This window comes from Mustela putorius, unplaced genomic scaffold (assembly GCF_011764305.1).
Source record: "Mustela putorius furo isolate JIRA1106 unplaced genomic scaffold, ASM1176430v1.1 tig00000127_pilon_pilon_pilon, whole genome shotgun sequence".
Classification (NCBI taxonomy): Eukaryota; Metazoa; Chordata; class Mammalia; order Carnivora; family Mustelidae; genus Mustela; species Mustela putorius.
Window position 1 is genome coordinate 2,251,274 of NW_025421288.1, and position 21,823 is coordinate 2,273,096.

The 21,823-nt window shown below is 35.6% G+C and overlaps 1 pseudogene; it reads left to right on the plus strand.

The window, feature by feature from the left end:
- Nucleotides 1-12,354: 12,354 nt before the first annotated feature.
- Nucleotides 12,355-13,282, plus strand: LOC101687629 (annotated as a pseudogene).
- The last annotated feature ends 8,541 nt before the right edge of the window (nucleotides 13,283-21,823 follow it).

Consider the following 21,823-nt stretch of genomic DNA (forward strand, 5'->3'; position numbering starts at 1 on the left):
TAGGACCACAGACTGTCATGTGTGTACACACCCACAATCAATGGGGAAATGAAGGAAATAAGAACATTCATAACAGGGATTTAGCAAATGTGATCATGGGAAACTCCAATTTAAAATCTGTTACAGAAACTCTTTTAATATCATCAATAATTGGTTATCTTAGCATGTTTTTAACACTGATCACTAATCTAATAATTTCTTCTCTAAAAAAGGCACTCAAATGATTACTTATTTTTTGCATTATTGAATAAAATTATGTGTATCTTTTGGATTATGCTGTTCATAAAAGAGTAGAAGCTCTTTTTATATATAATTGAAACACTTGGAAGCTAAAGACCACCCTGCTTAAGAATGTTTGTGGAACATAATCAATAACATGGAGGATATGGGGAGAAGGAGAGGAGAAGGGAGTTGAGGGAACCTGGAGGGGAGATGAACCATGAGAGACTGTGGACTCTGAAAAACAATCTGAGGGTTTTTGAAGGAGTGGGAGGTGGGAAGTTAGGTGAACCCAGTGGTGGGTATCATGGAGGGCACGTATTTGCATGGAGCACTGGGTGTGGTGCATAAACAATGAATTCAGGTACACTGAAAATAAATTAAAACAATAAAAAATTTAAAAAAAAAAGAATGTTTAGATCAACCAGAAAATCAAAGAAGAACTTAAAGAATTCATGAAAACCAATGAGAATGAAGACACTTTGGTCCAAAACCTATGGGATATGGCAAAGGTGTTTTAAGGGGGAAATACCTAGGCATCCAAGCCTCACTCAGAAAAAAATGCAAAAATCCGGTATACAACAGCTCTCTTTTCACCTTAAGCAACTGGTAAATCAACAATGAATTAAGCCAACCCCACACACAGAAAGGGAAATAATCAAGATTTGAACAGAGGTCAATGAGATAGAAACTAGAGATACAGTAGAACACATCAATGAAACCAGAAGCTGTTTTCTTGAAGGAATCAATAAGATCGATAAACCACTGGCCAAATGAAGAAAAAAGAGAGAGGACCCAAATTAATAAAATTATGAATGGAAAGGGAGAGATCACAGCTAACATCAAGGAAATAGAAACAATCATCAGAAATTATTATCAATACTTATATGCCAATAAGTTAAGCAATCTAGAAGAAATGAATGCATACCTGGAAAACTATAAACTTCCAAAACTGAAACAGGAAGAAACTGAAAACCTGAATAGACCAATATCTAGTAACTAGATTGAAGCAGTGATCAAAAATCTCCCAAAAAACAGGATGCCACAACCTAGAAGCTTTTACATGTAGATAGAAGTTTCTACCACAATTTCAAACTTTCAGTGTAACACAATATTCATGCATCAGAAAGTAAAAACACTTAGTGTAACAGAATGTAGGATTCTCAGATAAAAACTAGTCTATTTTTAAGATGCAGATGTTTTGAAATAGGAGAAAGTCTACATTATTGTACATATTCAAGCTTAAACTAGCCTGTTTCAAAATAGTTATATGGAAGACTGCCTGTATTCAACATCTGCGGTCACAGTGAAATTCAGTACCAACTTAAATATGGTTTATCTATCTCTACTATTTTTCTCTCCCCAAAAGGGAATTGTGTTTATAAATAATGTGCCATTAGTCTAAAGTATGGTAAAACACTTCTGTAGTAATTAAATTGTCATATGCTGCAAAAGAAGTTATAAGCTTTAGAATGAAATTACATAGAATACATATAAAGAACACACAAGCAGCCTAGCACATGTGTGGTGGGACCCTTCCCAAACCAAGGTGACAAGGGTAATTCACTAACCATAAGGTCTGAGTGGCTGTCTGGTTAGATTTGGGGCTGCATCAGGAAGCATTCCGTCTGCACATACTCACTCTGCCAGTTTGTGTCTAGTACCAAAACCTGGAGTCAAATGCAGAGAGGTACAATCCCAGAATTCAAACACACCCGGATGAATTCTCTGCAAATATTTTGACAATCTCAACACATCCTAAGCCTTCTACAGGTTATAAGGTTAGTGGCCTTCCAATATTCAGTAAGTCTTAGTGATGCAAGAAGTGGATCTTCATCCCTCAGGGAAGTAGCCTGGGAATTTCAAAAGTTGATTTAGCTTCTTAATAATAGTTCAGAAGAGGGGCACCTGGGTGGCTTAGTCAGTTAAGCCTCTACCTTCAGCTCAGGTCATGATCTCAGGGTCCTGGGATTGAGTCCCATATGGGGCTCTCTGCTCAGCAGGGAATCTGCTTCCCCCCCTTACCCTCTGCCCATCCCCACTGCTTATGCTCACTTGCTCTCTCTCTCAAGTAAGAAAATAAGATATTAAATAATAATAATAATAGTTCAGAAGAAAAAGTGAGAAAAGCATTTTTATATTCCTACAAATGCTTACACAGTTTTGAGTTCATTGGAAAGATCCATTTATATTATGCCTATCATTGACTCAGAGGAACAGAATAATACTTAATTGGTAATGATAGGAATTAATAGGTCTGTGAAATATATCTGTAATTATTTTCCCAAAGGCATTTCTAGACAGGCCATGGTCCAAGTGTTGCAAATTCACCAACAACAGTAATGTGCTTGATGATCTTGGGTATAAACTTTCCACATTCGCCTAACTGGAAAAAAAAAAAAATGACTCTTTTTTCCTAAAGGTGAAAAGGCTGTAGTGTGACTGTCATGTGCTCTTCCAGCTTTGGAATTGGAAGGAAATTGTAGCCTATAGTAGTATCAGGTTTGGGTTCAGGAACTCTAAGATGAAGCAGTAGAGGAAACACAAAAGATGACCACATAGAGTCCTTTTTTCTTTCTTTCTTTTCTTTTTCTTTTTTTTTTTTTGAAATTTTCAAGATCTTTGGTGTGCATGGTAGGTAGATAAATAAAATCAATGACTTGTGATACCATAATTAGAATGACCTCATTATTGATTAATGGCCTGTTGGAAAATGGGAGACAAGAAAAGAAAGGAATAAAGAACTCTCTCTCATTATGTGGGAGAGAGGAAAAGCAAATATTATAAGGGAAAATCAGAAGAAGGAAACAAAGTAGAGCAAGGCTTTTTTTTTTTTTAATTTTTATCTATTACATTAAAAAATACAACATATTCAGGAACTTAAAAAATGTAATCGCTCTATTCGATTACTTAGAAGCAATTATTTATGTATATTTTACAGATGTATCTGGTCAATATTTAGTGTTTTTCAGAGAGGATGATATATATTCTGCTTTATTGTGTCTCCACAATAAAACTGACAATATAATGAAAGATATATTGTTGTTTACAGTGGTTTACCCTCACACAGTACTTTCCAGTCTTCTTTTAAAATTTAAATTCAATTAGCCATGGTATAGTACATCATTAGTTCTTGATGTAATGTTCAATGATTCATTAGTTGAATATAACACCCAGTGCTCATCACATCATTTGCCTTCTTAACCTGTTTCCCATCTAATTTGTTCTCTGCTCACTGACTATTCACAGGTGATTTAGACTCAGCCTCATCTGCCTGATGATAAGCTGACCACAGTGATATGAGACCCACAGGTGGAGAGAGGGCTTTGTGTCTTTGCTCAGCTGAGCGATGTCATAGACTAAAGATAACAACATAAGAAACAAACAAGACAACAAAGGTAACTAAGATGACTGTACCTGAATTGGCAACCACAAGGACACCAGTGATGTAGGTATCAATGCAGGCAACTTTCAGTAGAAGTAAGATATCACAAAAGTAGTGATCAATTTCATTAGGACCACAAAAGGGTAACTGGATTGCCATCAATAATTGAGGAAACGAATGGAGAGCCCCACCAGCCCAAGCAGCCAAGACTAGGAGATGGCACCTTGTCCTATCCATGATAATCACATAGTAGAAAGGCAACAATCAAAGTCCATGACTATGGGAATAAAGACCTCGATACTCCCAAAGAAGTGCATGGCAAATAGTTGTAACATGTAATTATCATAGGAGATGGATTTTGTCTCCCCTAGTAGGTCACCAATGAATTTGGGTGTGACAGTAGAGGTATAACAGATATCCATAGAGGATAAGTGGTTGAGAGAATAGTAAATGGGTTGGTGAAAAAGAGGGCTGCATCGAATGGAGACAAGGAACAGAAGGTTTCCTGCCAACAAGGCAACATAATAGAATAAGAAGAGGGGATATAATATTAATCAGCCATTGAATTGTACCAATGTAATGGAAAGTTAGCAAAATGTGAAGAGAGAAATACACTTATTAAGTCAATGTACTTATCCATTAAAATTTAATTTATATATAAACTTATTTTAATTAAAATTTAATTTATATATAGATAGATATAAATCCACGTGTGTGTGTATATATGAGCTTTTTAAATTTGAAAGTCATGTTTGTTCAGTATATGTTGGTTGGATTTTTACTTACCAGGTGATGATCTCATTAGAAAAATTTCATTATCTCTGTGTAAACTCTGAGTAAATGGTGGCATCTGGTGTTTTCAATAGAGTCAAAATAAATGCTTAATTTTGTTACAGAAGATTAATGAATTACACCATTAAAGCAGTCATGTAAGTCCTGGTTCTGGGACTTTTCCTTATATCCCTTATAAAGAAAAGCTTTCTCTCTTGATTTTTGAAAATAAAAGGAAATAAAATCATCATTAGCATTTATTTTGAAAAATGCTTTTGTTTGTTTTCTACCCAAAAGTTGTATATTCATTGGTTTTAGTGTTGGAAATATATACAAGTGTTCTTTTTAATTTCCAGGTGTCATTTAAAGTACATGACCAGGGAGAATATAACCCCAAACCTCCCTCTCACTCTTTCTAAGGGATGAGACATTTCCCAAAAGAAAAGTTGGCCAATGTACAGCCACACAAGGCTTAGTTCCTTTCCAGTTCTTAAAAACATAGCTACGCCATGGTTAATAACTTTTATAGTCTGAGGAGTTGGAGCACAAACAAAGAGTTCACTTCTCTTAAATACTGATAGGTCATAAATCATGTGCTTCCTGTTGAAACAGATTCTGAGGAACAGTAAGGAACAATGTCTCAGCAGAGGTTAAACTATAAAATGCCAAAGATGCCTAAGGCCAGCTTTTGAAGTCTGTTTTAGCACAGAATAAATTAATCGAAGAGTGGGTGGCAAACTTCTATGTGCAACTTCATACCCCATTGGCCCTACTTCTTCCTCCAGCCCCCCACATCGGCAACCGGTTTCACAGACTTAACTCTGAGAGTGGTGTAAATTTATACACTCCCTCCTACAAACACCACAGTGAGGATTTTGTTCAATAAAATGAAGAAAATGTTCCCCTAAAAGAAATAAGATGTTTTTGTAATCCAGGCAAACCAATTACAAAGAGATATACAGTGGTAAACATGGTTAAAATAGCTAGATAGGGGCACATAAATGAGGGAAGCTATGAGTAGCACATGATAATACCATTGACCCTGGAACAGAATGGGCTATTCAAGGTGAATTGTGTTACATGTGGAATTTTTTCAATAAATACAGTACAGTACTACATTTTCACTTCCTTATGAGTTTCCTACTAACTAGTTTATTTTGTTATAAAAATACAGTATATAACACATATATCATGCACAACGTACAAAATATGTGTTAATCAACTGCTCATGTTATTGGTAGGGCTTCCAGTGAACAGTAGACGATTAGTAATGAGGTTTGGAGCAGGGCTCAAAAGTTATACATGCCCCTAATCCCCACATTGTTCAAGGATCACCTGCAGATTATAAAAGGTGCAACTGAGAGACTTTCTGACCTGAGTGAACAATATGAACAAAGACTTGAGGCAGACTGAGAATGTCTGAAAATGATGCGTCGGTTATGATCAGGACCAGATAAGGACAGAATGCGGACTCATTTGGGAGAGAAGTGAGGAATTTGGTTGTTACTAGGGCAACCATGGTCTAAATAGCATTGGAAACCATAGAGCTAGTTATTCCTCTATGCAGGAAAAATAAAAAAATTGTTATATGGAAAAATACGTAAGTTAGTAATTTGAGAGAAAACTCTTATAATGCTTGTCTATAAATATGTTGACCTTATTTTTGAAAGAACGCTTTTTTTTTCTATTTTCCACACAAAAAAATGTAATGATTTTCCACAAACAACATTGATGTGTTGGGATTTACAATGACTGTGGACCCTGAATGGTGCGTGGGCAACACACGGTTTTAAGGATTGTGAAGTGACTTTCTTCTGTTGGTGGCATCAATAAGCTAACATAAAGGATAAGGTAGTTACTACTTTGTCTACACAACTTCATGTAGACCATGAGGATGAGAGCCTTTCTACTGCAGTTCAGTTTCCAGAAGCCCAAACACAGACCCTGATGAAAATGAAGTCATGGGTTTGATCATAGACATGGGAGTACTGTAAAAGGAACAGAAAACACAGCCGCTGTGGTCTCTTATGGCAACAACAGAAACACACACACACACACAAAAGAAAGAAACAAATCCAAGATGATGAGGTTTAGGGTTGAATCTGAGAATTTTGAGAAGCCAAGTGCCATGAAGCCTCTGCACAAACAGAATCCCTTCCTCCATATTTCTAGAGAACAGATTTTCATGGTCTGGGGATGATATAATAGCATCACCTGAGTTATTTCCTTGCAAAACCATGCTTATTTTCTAAGGTCTGATAGGCTCAAGAAATTTTGATAAAATTCCTGCAAAACTATCTCCTTCCTCTCAGTCAACTCCTGTTGCTCTATAGGAAATTCGCTGAAGAGGAAATATATGATTGTATCTGTTTCTATTTAGTTCTTTCTGGCACCAACTGAAATAGAATGTTGTAGCATTAAAGCCCCAAATACGAAAGGACTAAAAAGGATGGGGCTTAAGGAAACTCTTTTTAACAAGCCTGGTAGGGGTATTAAGGAGGGCATGTATTGCATGGAGCACTGGGTGTGGTGCATAAACAATGAGTCTTGGTTCACTGAGAGAAAAAAAAAAAGTTTTTAAGATGTTGATAGACGTACAGAAATTAAATGGATGTCAACTTCAGAGAAATATATATATATATATCCATAATATTACATCAGGGCTATAACACTGCAGAAGTATTGAATCACTCACTAATAACTCTCACGAGATAAAGTAAAAAAAACCTCAAGCTTATCTATAGGACCTTATAAAAATATGGGCTTTATTTTTCAATTTATAACCACATATGCACTGGCCACTGTAAAATGCCTGTGGGAGATTTTCCCTCAGGTCCTTCTTATGCTTTTAATTCAAGGTATTCCCACTAACACTTTCCTGAAAGCTTCTTTAGTATGGAAGATTCACAGGAGAGTCAGGGACATTCCACATGTGTTTGCTATATTAGAGCACAGGCACAGAAATTAAAATAAAAACAACACAGTCTGAGAATCACCCTGACATTCCAAAAAGATTCAAAATCTCACAGAAGTGAGCATCCTGATTACTATGTATGTATGTGTGCATGTGTATAATGTAATGTATGTTTATATATTATGTATGTATATATACATAAGTATGTATGTTTAAATTGGGAGGAAATAACTAGGATATTTAACAATTTATTTTACATAAAAATCCGATCTTATTGAATCCTTATCTTTAAGTTTAAATTCTTCTGGAATAAATTTTCTTGTTGGTTATTTTCAAAAGAGGTCATTCAGGATATTCATGATAAAATCTTGATAATTTGAGAGCAAAGGGAAGGTTTAAAGCTTTTATTTATGAGAGGGTATTTAAGCAAAATGAATAAAGTATGAGCTTCCAAATAACATTGAAAAGGTTTAGATACAGACTGCCCCCTCATACTTGTGTAACCTTGGGTTCAAATTTCCTTATTTGCAAAACAGGGGCAATAGTACAACAATATACCTCATCAGGTCATAATGTAGACAAAATGGTTGCTAAATGAAAAGCATTTATTAAAATGCTTAAATATACTTAAATGCCTAAAATATATTATTATTTCCCATTCGGATTTTAAACATTTTAGTGTAAATGTGTCACATAACTGAGCCCATAAATTTCAATTTTACATTTTTCTTTATTATAGATTGATAAAGTTAATTTTATTTATTTGACAGAGAGAGACACAGCGAGAGAGGGAACACAAGCAGGGGGAGTGGGAGAGGGAGGAGCAGGCTGTCCACTGAGCAGGGAGGGAGACCAGTATGGGGCTCAATCCCAGGACTCTGGGATCATGACCTGAACCAAAGACAGATGCTTAAGAACTGAGCCACCCAGGTGCCCTGGATATAATAAATAGTTTTAAAAAGCCAGAAGGATCAGGACATCTGGGTGGCTCAGTCAGTTCAGGATCTGACTCTTACTTTCTATTCAAGTCACAATTTCAGGGCCTTGAAATCAAGCTCCGGGGCAGGCTCTGCATTCAGTGTGGAGTCTGCTTAAGATTCTCTTTCTCTTCTCCCTCTGCCCCTTCCCCTGCCTCTGCTTGCTTGTTCTCTCTCTCTCCCTCTCCCTAAAATAAATAAATAAATGAATGAATGAATGATTGAATATTTTTAAAAAGCCAGAAAAATCGTGTCAAATTGTCCTTGATGGATTTTTACACTATCCATAGATTCTCGTCTCCTCAGTCATAATTTCCATTTCCAAATAAGCTAATGAAACTTCTTTTCCTTTTAACCTGTAGTTAACCACGTTAGTGTGTATGCAAAGAATTCCTCATAAATTTTTCTCAAGTGATTTAAAATCTAAGGAGGTGTTCTTAAGAGAAATTCTTTAAATAAAAAAAGTATGTAAAAAGGTGAACTCTATATTTACTACAAAACCCCTGTTCATACATATATACAGTATGTGTGTGTATTTGTGTGTGTATGTGAGAGAGAGAGAGGGAGAGAAGAGAAACAGGATTTTTATTTAATGAATTAAATAATGACCAAAAAGAAAATGATTCAAATATGAACAGAGGATATTTATGCATAAAGCAACATTCCCAGAGAATTCTATGGTCACTGCTTTGCTACTTTGTAGAAAGTCATTTTTTTTTTTCCTATATGGGCTTATGTTTTCCCAACTAATGTTCAGTAACTGTAAACTGAGCAATACTGGATCAAATGTTGAGAGATGTTTAGTCTTACTCAGGATTTGAACTTGTTATACACTTTTGTTCTACAATTTTATTAAAAGTTGTCTGTAAGTTCATATATATCCTTTAACTTATCATAGTCTGCCACAGTTATCAAAACTGCTAAGTTTTGGGGTGCCTGGGTGGCTCAGTGGGTTAAACCACTGCCTTCGGCTCAGGTCATGATCTCAGGGTCCTGGGATCGAGTCCCGCATCGGGCTCTCTGCTCAGCGGGAGCCTGCTTCCTCCTCTCTCTCTGCCTGCCTCTCTGCCTACTTGTGGTCTCTCTCTGTCAAATAAATAAATAAAATCTTAAAAAAAAAAAAAAAAAAAAACTTAGCAGTTTATTTTTTTTTATTTTTTATTTTTTTAATTTTTTTTTAAAGATTTTATTTATTTATTTGACAGAGAGAGATCACAAGTAGGCAGAGAGGCAGGCAGAGAGAGAGGAGAAAGCCGGCTCCCCGCTGAGCAGAGAGCCCGGTGCGGGACTCGATCCCAGGACCCTGAGATCATGACCTGAGCCGAAGGCAGTGGCTTAACCCATTGAGCCACCCAGGTGCCCAAAACTGCTAAGTTTTGATAGTCTCAATTTATACATAAATAAATACATTGCTAAGCTTTGTTTTATTAATCCAGAACAAATTTATACTAACATCATTTTTTTTCTTTGCATTCAATGTATGTCTAACATGAGTTCTTCAACTATGCCATTGTGGAAGAACATAAAATCCATAGGTAAAGGCAACAAACTAATGTAAGTACTGATAACTATCTTCTTATACAACAACTTGTTCTTTCCATTTTGGGAAGCACTCTTCTTCAAACTTAATTATATCAGAATGATAAGTGTCTATGGTTTAATTCCCTAAAGGAACTTTATTTATTTTGACCTCAAAACAGGACAGACAGATCCAGTATGATTGGTTCCAATATCAGCTGAAGAAAGAAGATCAGGGAGAATGAATTACTCCATACTAGCAAGAGAAAGGTAACAAGACATAGGAGCTTGGACGCTCACCTTCATGATCATTAGACTAGAAATTTGTCCATTACATCATACTGTTCCTTCAGTGGCACCATTAAAGTAATTCATTGACATTAAGTCTTTTGGGCAAATTATGTCCACTTTGGCACACATTTTTTTACAGGTAAAAGGTGATGGCTCAACATAATCACTCTCTGCTCTGAGGTCTACTGCATCTTAGTGGCTATGCTGCTTAACTGCATGGTTAAACATGCAGGACATTCTTAAATTACCTTGGGTTCTTCAATATGTCAGTAGAAGGTAACTACGTCTCCACAGTGCTTCAAGCATTTTAAACAGCAACCTCAAAATTTTGTCTTTAAAATGATTAGAAAAAAGGGAAAGCTTGTATATAATAATAAGCTGCTATAATAGACTGGGGAACTTATATTCAGATTCCAGATTGTGTCCCAGTTCCTTTTACCCTGCCTCCCCGCATTCTGAATCGTGACCAAACCTGTCAAAAAGAAGACTCACTGAAACTATTATCAACTAATTATCGATTAATCTCTGCTAAGATTCAGAGCCTTGGTTTTGTCCTTATTTCAAGAATATATCATAAGTTCTACTGGATATGGATATATGGAAAATTTTGTGTGATTGGGATATTTTATATAAATTCCAAAATGTCCATTAACTGATGAATAGATAAAGAAGATGTGGCCTCTATGTTCAGTGGAATATTAGTCATTAGAAATAATAAAATCTTGGGACGCCTGGGTGGCTCAGTTGGTTGAGCAGCTGCCTTTGGCTCAGGTCATGATCCTAGGGTCCTGGGATCGAGTCCCACATCGGGCTCCTTGCTCAGCAAGGGAGCCTGCTTCTCACTCTGCCTCTGCCTGACTCTTTGTCTGCCTGTGCTCTCTCGCGCTCTCTCTCCCTCTATCTCTGGCAAATAAATAAATAAAAATCTTTAAAAAAATAAAATTAAATTAAATTAAAAAAAAAGAAATAATAAAATCTTGCCATTTGTAACAATGTGGATGAAGCTAGAGTGTATTATGGTAAGTGAAATAAGTCAGCCAGAAAAAGACAAATGCCATATGATCTCACTCCTTTGTGGAATTTAAGAAACAAAACAGATGAACATAGGAGAAGGGAAAAAAGAGAGAAGGAAGCAAGCCATAAGAGACTTTTTCCTACTGAGAACAAAATGAGGGCTGATGGTGGGAAGTTGGAGGGAGATGATCTAGATGGATGGGTAATTAGTATTAAGGAGCACACTAGTGATGAGCACTGAATGTTGTATGATAAGTAATGAATCACTAGATTCTGTACCTGAAACCAATTTTATCATATATGTCAATCAACTAGAGTTGGTGGGTATTATGGAGGCCATGTATTGCATGGAGCACTGGGGATGGTGCATAAATGATGAATTCTGGAACACTGAAAAGAATTTAAAAGATTGAAATAAAAAGGAAATATGACAACCACACGCAACAAACACAAATAAATGATATGTAGCATTGAGAAGGGATGGGACTTGTTTAAAGTCATATAGGTAGTTAATGGTAGGTAGAGATGGAGTAAGACCCTATTTTCTAAGATGGTGGAAAACAGCTGCAAGTCCATTGTTCAGTAGGTAATGTGGCATCAGTATTAATAGAATGGAAATAGCATCTGATACAGGTTCATATCTTAGGTTGCTACTTAATACCTTAATGATTTGGTGGAATTAACTGAAGCAATCTTTCAGTTTCCCCATATGTAAGGTGAGTATCAGAATAGTAACCATTGGGTTGCTATGAATTAACCATTTAGTATGAATTAACCCAATAGTAACCATTGGGTTGCTATGAATTAACTGCATGTAAAATGTTTATGATAGTTTCAGACATAAAACATGTTTTTATGAAATATAATTTGAAATATAATTGAAATATAATTTAAAATATTTTTTGATCTGAAAGGATTTTTTTTTTTAATTTTATTTATTTGATAGATACCCAGCCAGAGAGGGAACACAAGCAGGGCAAGTGTGAGAGGGAGAAGCAGGCTTTCTACTGAGTGGGGAACTAGATGTGGGACTCAATACCAGGACTCTGGGATCATGACTTAAGCTGAAGGCAGATGCATAATGACTGAGCCACGCAGGCACCCTCGATCTGAAAGGATTTAAAAGATTGTAACAAAGTCTCTATAATCTACATTTTTTTTTCAATATATAAATATTACACTTTAAAAAGCTATTGAAATGTCATGTTCTGTATTATTTCAGATAAATTAATTTTCTCTGGTGTCTCTGGAATTACCTCAACCTCATGGAATATCAGAACAATGTCACAGAATTTGTCTTCATGGGTCCATGGGGAAATAAGCAAATGGAGCTACTGTTCTTTTTCTTCTTCCTGCTTTGTTATTTGGTAATCTTAATGGGAAATTTTCTCATCTTACTCACGATCACCTGCAGCCATCTAATTGAACAACCAATGTACTATTTTCTCTGTCACCTTTCCCTCATGGATCTCTGCTACACATCCACGGTGGTCCCCAGGCTAATCAGGGACTTGGTCACAGCAAGAAAAAACATTTCCTATAACAACTGCATGACCCAGCTTTTCACTGTCCACTTGCTGGCGGGTGTGGAGATATTCATCTTGGTGTCCATGGCTTTAGACCGCTACGTTGCCATTGCCAAGCCCCTGCACTACTTGGTCCTCATGAACCGGCAGAGGTCTAACACGTTGGTCTTCATGGCCTGGGGTGTGGGTTTTTGGCACTCTGTCGCTCTACTGCTGGTTGTACTGCATTTACCTTTCTGTGGTCCTAATCAGATCGATCACTACATATGTGATGTGAAGCCTCTCTTAAAACTGGTGTGCAAAGACATTCATGTTGTTAATATCTTAATGATTGCAAACTCAGGAATGGTGGTGGTTGCTGTCTTTCTTGTCCTGGTGGCTTCTTACATTCTCATATTATATAATCTTAGGACACACTCCTCTGTAGGGAGGCGCAAAGCTCTTTCAACCTGCAGCTCTCATGTAATGGTTGCATTTTATTCTTTGTGCCTTGTATCTATATTATGTTCTACCTGCCGGGAGTGAGAACAAGGATAAGGAAGTCTCTGTGTTTTACACTGTGATTGCCCCCATGCTGAATCCTCTCATCTATACCCTGAGAAACATGGAGATGAAAATCGCCATGGGGAAGGTGTGGTCTAAAATGGCACATTCAAAATTCCTGTAGGGGTACCAGAGTGGCTCACTTGGCTCAGATCATGATCTCAGGGTTATGAGATCAAGCCCTGCATAGGACTTTCTACTCAGCAGGGAGTCTGCTACTCCCTCTGCCACTCCCCTTGCATGTACTCAGTGTGTCAAATAAAAAAATAAAATCTTTCATAGATTTGATGAGGTTCAGGAGTGTTCCCTCTATCCCTATACTTTGAAGCGTTTTAATCAAGAACGGATGCTGGATTTTGTCAAATGCTTTTTCTGCATCACTTGAGAGGACCATATGGTTCTTCTCTCTTCTCATATTAATTTGCTCTATCACATTGATTAATTTGCGAATGTTGAACCATCCTTGTAGCCCAGGAATGAATCCCACCTGGTCATGGTGGATAATCTTTTTAATGTGCTGTTGGATCCTGTTGGCTAGGATCTTGTCGAGAATCTTAGCATCCATATTCATCAGTGATATTGGTCTGAAATTCTCCTTTTTGGTAGGGTCTTAGCCTGGTTTGGGGATCAGGGTAATGCTGGCTTCATAAAAAGAGTCTGGAAGTTTTCCTTCTGCTTCAATTTTTTGAAACAGCTTCAGGAGAATAGGTGTTATTTCTTCTTTGAAGGTTTGGTAGAATTTCCCAGGCAATCCGTCAGGTCCTGGGCTCTTGTTTTTTGGTAGGTTTTTGATCACTGCTTCAATCTCATTATTAGATATCGGTCTATTCAGGTTGTCGATTTCTTCCTGGTTCAATTTTGGGAGTTTATATTTTTCCAGGAATGCATCCATTTCATCTAGGTTGCTAAGCTTATTGGCATATAACTGTTGATAACTTCTGATGAAATTCAGGTAATGATGATTTTTATTTACTTTTTACATTGTGTTCCCAGAGCATTTATTATTTGAGATGTTGTAGAAAATATATAGCTTTCTTTGGGGAGTTGGACTAAATGATCTCTAACATTTTAAGAAACAAAGAAGAAAGTTTCTGTAGTTCAGATTGCAATCTGCATGCTAAAGTTTCCCACTAGTGGCAGATGTGGTTGAATGGGTTTGAGGAATGCTAGAAATGTCTTTCTAAAACGCATGCCTAATCATAGTACAGCCCTCTCCAAAAATATAGATGGAACCCTATTTTCCTTGAATAAAATCTAAACTTCTCTCTTGCTTATCAAAATTGGTCCTGGCCAAATTTGCTAATCTCAGAAGGCATTACATTGGTGGAAATTATGGTGTTACAATGACAGGTTGGGGGGTCAGGGAGAACTGGGTGATTCTGACTCAGGTACATTTTCATTTTTGGGTCTTGGCTATTTACTTTAATTATATATTCATTCTCATTTTTCTAATATCTATGAAATGTGTAATATTGTACTTTATAAAGTTATAGCAGTACTTTGGCTAATACATGTGATGATTTTGCTAGGACATATGGCTACTGGAAACACGTTATATATCTTTCCTCTTTCCTTACCTTTCTTCATTTTTTTCCCCTTTGCTAGGATGCTTTCAACCAACTACCCCCAACTCCACATTCTTCAAACATACTCTAAAGTCTATCAGCTCTATGACTGTTTCTTCTAACTTTCCTGCTTATAATGCTATCCCCACTAAGCGTTAGAGTTCATGTCTTAAATGTAAGTTACACTCCTGATATTTTCTTTTTCCAAAAGTTTTTTTCCAATTCACAGATAGACCAGAAGCATTTCTGATTTTTCTCTGTTCTTTTGTTGTTATGAAACTGTACATTTACTCCATTTAAAATAATCCTCTGCCTCATATTAGTATTTTATCTTATGTTTTCCTGGTTTGAGACAACTCTGTCAAAGATGCACTATATCTTTATTTTTCTTTTATCCATTTTAAAGCAAAGAACCCACAGAAATTAAGAAATAAACAATTAATGAATTAAAGTCTATTACTCTATCTTCTCTTTTTATTAACTTTATAGTTTATTCTCACATATCCAGATATTCCCCTTACATTAAGAATTAAAATGAATTAGTAATAAAATATGCAGTGTCAGAAAGGTTAAAAACTCAACATATATTTCATGTAGCTATCAGGGAATGAATGAAAAGTGGCAGACTCGCAGCCACCTATTGCTTTTTTTTTTTACTTATTTTCTGCATTTGGAGGTGCTACTAGTTTATTTTTCATTTATCCCTTGTATTTTGAATCACATAATCCAGTCAGCTCTGTGTTTTGGTTCCCATTTGGGAAGACGTTTCTCTCTGCCAAAGCACTTGCCTTTTTTTTTTTTTTTTTTTTTTTTTTTTTTTTTTTTTAGCAGAATAATTGTATTGTCTCCACACACAGTTTTCTCAATTAAATTACTCTGCCCCACAACCAAGAGAAGTCTAGGTAAAACCATAAATGAGATAGTGCTTGTCTTTCATGTCAGAAAAGTTTCTTTTGGCATTTCTGATCTTAAAACTTTTTACAAATCTAGCTAATTACTTTTTTTTTCCTCCTTCATGGGTCTATGAAAACCTATGGAATATGAAGGGAAAACATTCTGCCTATTTCATAGGAAATTAAGTCTGTTTAGTATAGTTTGGTTTGACCTGGTTTAACCTATTAATTTTCCAAAAAATATTTGGATTATTTTAAAAGTATAGAATCACAATACTTGGTCCTTGTATGTGTGATCATTTTTGTCTTTGTCTGTGTGGTATGTGGGGTTTTGAGGGTTTTCAGGATGGGTCAAAGGAAATACTCTACCCATCAGAAACAATGCTACACAACAAATCCAAAATCTTTTTCTGATTTGTTTTCTTTTCCCAAGAATCTGTAAGATTTTTTTGGCAAAAAAATAAAAATATTATATAGTAAGCCCACCAAAAATATATTGAACCTGTATTAGTTATCCACTTGTAAGCTGTTCTCACTTTCCAGCCTATAGAACAATAACGAATATCTTCAAAAATACTTGAAATCTCAGTCTTGGAAGTAAGCTCATACAACCCATAAAACAAATGGTTTTAGAAGGGAATTAGAAAAGAATAAAAATATAACAAAATCGATTCTCAGAAGAGGAGTTAATATGAACTGAGAAAAATGCGGGATTGAGGTGATAAATGAGGTACTTGTACACATCTCTAAGGTGTATCCTGATATGTTTGTGTGTGTTATTGGTAGACTTATGACCAACTATTTCTGTGTATTGACACAAGGTCTGAATGAAGCTTGGTTAAAAGCACGCATTATGTTGAAATGAACAACCAGTAAAACAAGGAGTTCTGATATCCATCATTCTGAAGTACTAGAATCTCTTATTTCCTCAGGGTTGCTACACTTTCCAAGCTGGAGGCAAGTAGTAAATATATAAAAACCAACTTCTTTCACTCATAGAAGGCACACAGTTCTTTTCCTTATTCTCATTTAGTAGCTCTATGGGCAAATCTTTTTAACTTCTAGACGACTGTATTCTTATTGGAACCAGAGAACTAACATTACTTAACTCATAGGATGCACTATTGTGAGATGAAATGATACAATAAACTTAAAACACAAAATAATGTCTTGATAAATTTATCATTATTATTATTATTTTGCATCTATAAGATTCTATAAAAAATTGATCTCCTTAAGTTTAACATGTATAAAGGAAAGTTTTTAAAATATTTTATTTATTGAGTTAGCAGAGAGATCACAAGTAGGCAGAGAGGCAGGCAAAGAGAGAGGGGGAAGCAGGCTCCGCACTGAACAGGGAGCCCTACATGGGGCTCGATCCCAGGACCCTGAGATCATGACCTGAGCCGAAGGCAGAGGCCAAACCCACTGAGCCACCCAGGTGTCCCAAGGAAATTTTTTATATATCGATTTGTGTATGATGGAAAATCTGTTCCCTGAACGTCACTGTGTTACTTTTCTGGCTGAACCAAATAACCTGTACAAATGAACTTACATAGGGTCAGGACAAATGGTAAACAGAATTGCTGGGCACTGAGTGCTGATATCTCCTCAAATTCTATTATAGTCTCACTTACTGATATAACATTTTTACCCTAACACGTGTATCAAGAATGGATTATTTATTCTTTTATCTTTCCTTTTCTTCTGTCCTCCATTCCTCAGCCATCTATTTCATCACTGTTAGTCTCTAGCAATAAATAACTCAGGTTCCAGTCTTGATGGTGGGTCACTATTCTATTGTTCTATCTACTCTACCCATAAAGGTTACTTGAGATAATGATGCATATTGAACTGTATTGCAAGTGTTTGTTTCTTTTTGTATATTCTCATTTCAGAATTTTCTGAGGCTTATATAAAAGAAAATTTCCAAAATGGAGCAAGCAAGCCTTCTTAAGACAGTTTTTTTTTTTTTAATAGGATCAGGAGTTCATAAGTGAGAAATCATTTATGCATGGCCCCATTAGAGAACCCATGAAGATTTCTGAAACTTTCAGAGAACTGCAAGCCCCAGCCTGGACTTAACTTCCTCCTTGCCATGACAACTGAATCATTGCATCCTTCACTTATAAAGGAGCTCCAAACGCTCATTTGCATGTTACCCCAACCAATCCAATTAACCCTAATTCCAATCTCTGTTTTACATAGAGGGCCTGAATGAGAATTAGACTCATAGCCTTTCACCTGTATAACTCTGCTTCTCTTTGATTTCCTGGAAACACAATTTAGGTTTCTACCTGAACCTGTATCTCTCAAACAGTCATTTTAATTGCCCAAATAAATGTATGTTTTCAGTGAAGTAATTCTAAACCAGCACTACCCTAATGCTATTCCATGCTGTATTATTTTATTTATATATTTCTTTAATTTTTTTAAGTTTTTATAAACATATATTTTTATCCCCAGGGGTACAGGTCTGTGAATCACCAGGTTTACACACTTCACAGCACTCACCAAAGCACACACCCTCCCCAATGTCCATAATCCCACCCCGTTCTCCCAAACCCCCTCCCCCCAGCAACCCTCAGTTTGTTTTGTGAGATTAAGAGTCACTTATGGTTTGTCTCGCTCCCAATTCCATCTTGTTTCATTGATTCTTATTCTACCCACTTAAGCCCCCATGTTGCATCACCACTTCCTCATATCAGGGAGATCATATGATAGTTGTCTTTCTCTGCTTGACTTATTTCGCTAAGCATGCTGTATTATTTTAATTCAGAAAGCAAGATGAGTGCAAGTCAGGCAGAGTTTCTGAATTGCTCTTTCTGACTAGAGCATTATGGAGCCTCCTGAGAAAGTGCTTGACACAAGCCGACACAAACATGAAAAGTAAAGTTATATCTAGAAATTGCCCACAGGCACCCGAGTCAATACCATGGAGAGCAACACAAAGGCATTTGATGAAGATCTGTTCAGAAATGCCTCTGGGAATATAATTTCTTAGAGTTTCAAAGACCTATTAATTCTCGTATTGTCATATGTTATATTCTGCTCTTCTGAGTCAACTTTCCTCCAGCATTGGTATAAAATAAGTGACTCCTAGGAGTTAAAATGTATATCTGTTTTCGTAAGAATTTCAAAATACTTAATTTTTTCCTTCCTTTCTTCCTTTTCTTTTTCTTTCTTTCTTTCTCTCTCTGTCTCTCTCTTTCTTAAAACCCACTTCTTACATCCCTGATGGTTCAATGGATATTTAAGTTCTACTCCCCTTGCAAATATGTAAAGTGTTCTAAGATATGTTGAAATTTTCAAATTAATTTTTGAGAATTAACCTAAAATATGCTTGAATATTTGGTTTGTAAATCTCTGCATTTTATTTTATCTTTAGATACCGGAGAAGAATCAGCAGAGTGAGTACCTCAGGAGGGAGCTCCTCTGATTTCACCTAAAGCAATCTTACAGCCACTGAGATCTAATGATCCATGAATTAACCATGCCACTTTCATTCGAGAATGCTCCACCAACTGTGCTTTGGGGTGGTTATATGCTATTTAAATTTATTCCACTTAATTCCATCCTTAAACCATATTTTCTCTAGCAGCATAAGATAATGTGATTACACAAAATAATTTCATGAACTATAGTCTTATTGTGCATTATTCATGAGCAGAATTCCACTTGAGAACAAAAACAATTGAGTTGAACTTAATGAAATTTTTTAAGTTTCAGTGAAATTTATTGAGTCTCTTTTTGGTGCTTTTATATTTTCCATTATATTCTTAGGAAGGAATAGCCCAATTTATGATTGCATGTCCCAATGATGAGTAATTTTCTAACATTCAAAAAACTTGTCATTCTAAAATGGACTAGATTTATCTGATTGAATTAATGGAACTATCATGGGCCATATTCTGATATCATTAGGAGACAATCTGAACTTATGGTGGAAACTCTAACTATAAGAGCAATTATTCTTATTATCTAAATAGCATAATTAATACATAATGAAGAATATTTATACAATGCAACCAAAGAAATAAAATTATAATTTGATTTTATTTTTATAGTGCAGGGAAATTACAGGCCAGTGATTAGTATTAAAAAGTCCCCAACAACAAACAATTTTATAGATTAATTTTTACTTCTTTTTACTAACAGATTGCTCCAAACTGAAATTTATCATGGTCAACCCCATTAATATATATTGTGACATTTTGATTTTTTGTTTTGTTTAGATTTTTTCCATGTTGACTTGGTGACAGATGTGTACATGGCAATCTCAGAGACTGTTAACTTGAAAAAGTAAAAGGAAGCTAATATGTGGCTTTGAACTATGTACAACACTGGGGCATTTCACATTATTTTTGATATTCTTCAATATAGTCTGAATTATGTAATAATTTATGGATTCTATAAATGTGGACAATGAAGCTTTAAGCAGTTAGCGATAATCTCAACATTTATAAATGGTCTGGAAAGGGAGACAGTTAACTTTGTTTACTGAGTTCTTTTTAAATGTTATTGGTGTATGGGAAAAGAAGATGTTAAACAACGTTAAAGTGAAAAATGGGTATTGTTTTTGCTTAAACTGGGTAACTAACTTCTTATAGAACATTGGCCAGATTATTCAGATTTTAAACTTTATACATCTATTTTAAATAACCATAATTAAAGGGGAAGAAAGCATCTATAAGGACACATTTTACTTAATATCAAACCTCTGACCACTGGAAGTATTTAGGTGAATTGTTTTCCTTTTATATTTAGATTGTTACTGCTATCAAAAACAACTTGAAGCAAAACAGTTCACCGTTCAGTTATTATACTTCATGTTTCTATGTCTTTCTTGTTCCATGATTCCAACTAGAAAATGCATAAATCTCTTCATCACTTACAATTTCAATTACTTGACAAACTGAGAAAATATGGCCAAGGATATATTACATGTTTCAATCACAATAAATCTGTCATGGACTGCACTCACATTCACTTTTACTCAAGCTAACAGCAGTAATTATAATAGCATTTCCCACTCAGATATCAGGATGAGAGTATAAGAACTGCTATGGGTGAAACATTGGTGATAATCTAGAAAATGAGTCAGAATCTTACCAAAAGGAAGGCACATTGCTATAACCGATGAAAAATTATTTCAAAATTATTTGGAATCAAGAATGCTGGACCACATATTTATATTAACTGCAAAATATATTCCTTAAAATATTAATAAATGTAGATTAGGTGATCTGTAATCTGTTATCTTGTACACTTTTTTTTTTTTAATAATTGTGATGAGAATTCAAAATGCATCTTCTCACTGCTTGTCTGCAGGACACCCTATCATCTTGTACTGCCCACAAACATGGACTGAAGCTCTGGACTGAGTGGGAATGAAGATATCTCTCCTCCACATGATATTACATATTGATGCTAAATTACCTAGATTATCTTGATCTGCATCTCTTTTATTGGAAACCCAGGGTTTAGATATATAAGTGACGTCCACTTTAAGTTGTTTAACAATTAACTTTGAGTCCATTTGTTTTAGGCAAACACATCTCTCTGCAAAAAAGTATGCCATCTCCGAAATTAGGAATCATCACTGGCTGTAAAAAGGTAAGGAGAAAATTGATCATGAATCATAAAAGTACTAACCTCTATTTAATTACCATTCACTCTTGAACAGTGTGAACTGATAATTATGTTTGCTTTGTTAAAAACAAGAAAGAGGCCAGGAAGCCTGATAGCAGTATGAAAGTCATACTAGAAACAGATGGACTTTTGTTCTTCATGAAATTAGAGTTGAATGATAAATTAAAACAGAATGAGTTTCTTATAATATACCTGTTCAAAAATGTTACACTAGTTACCTCTAAAATGATCTTAAAGTCATAGGTTTTGAGTTTTTGGTGGATTTTATAACATCTAAATACCTTTGCTGTAGTAGCATTCTGTGTTTTTAAAATATACACACAGGGTGGCCAGAAATGGTAGTTACATCAGGTTACATAAAGGTGGAAGCTGTGCTGTAGTGTCTGCATCTCACTGAGTGACATTTAATTCTTAAGTGTTGGCTAAAACAGCTCCCAGATTATATTCTATCTATCCTAACCTCTGTCTCTATATATAAATAAAGTCTCAAGATTCTGTGAAAGTGCAAATTTGTGAATCTTTGATCCTTTCATTGATGTAGCATCTAGTTGCTGA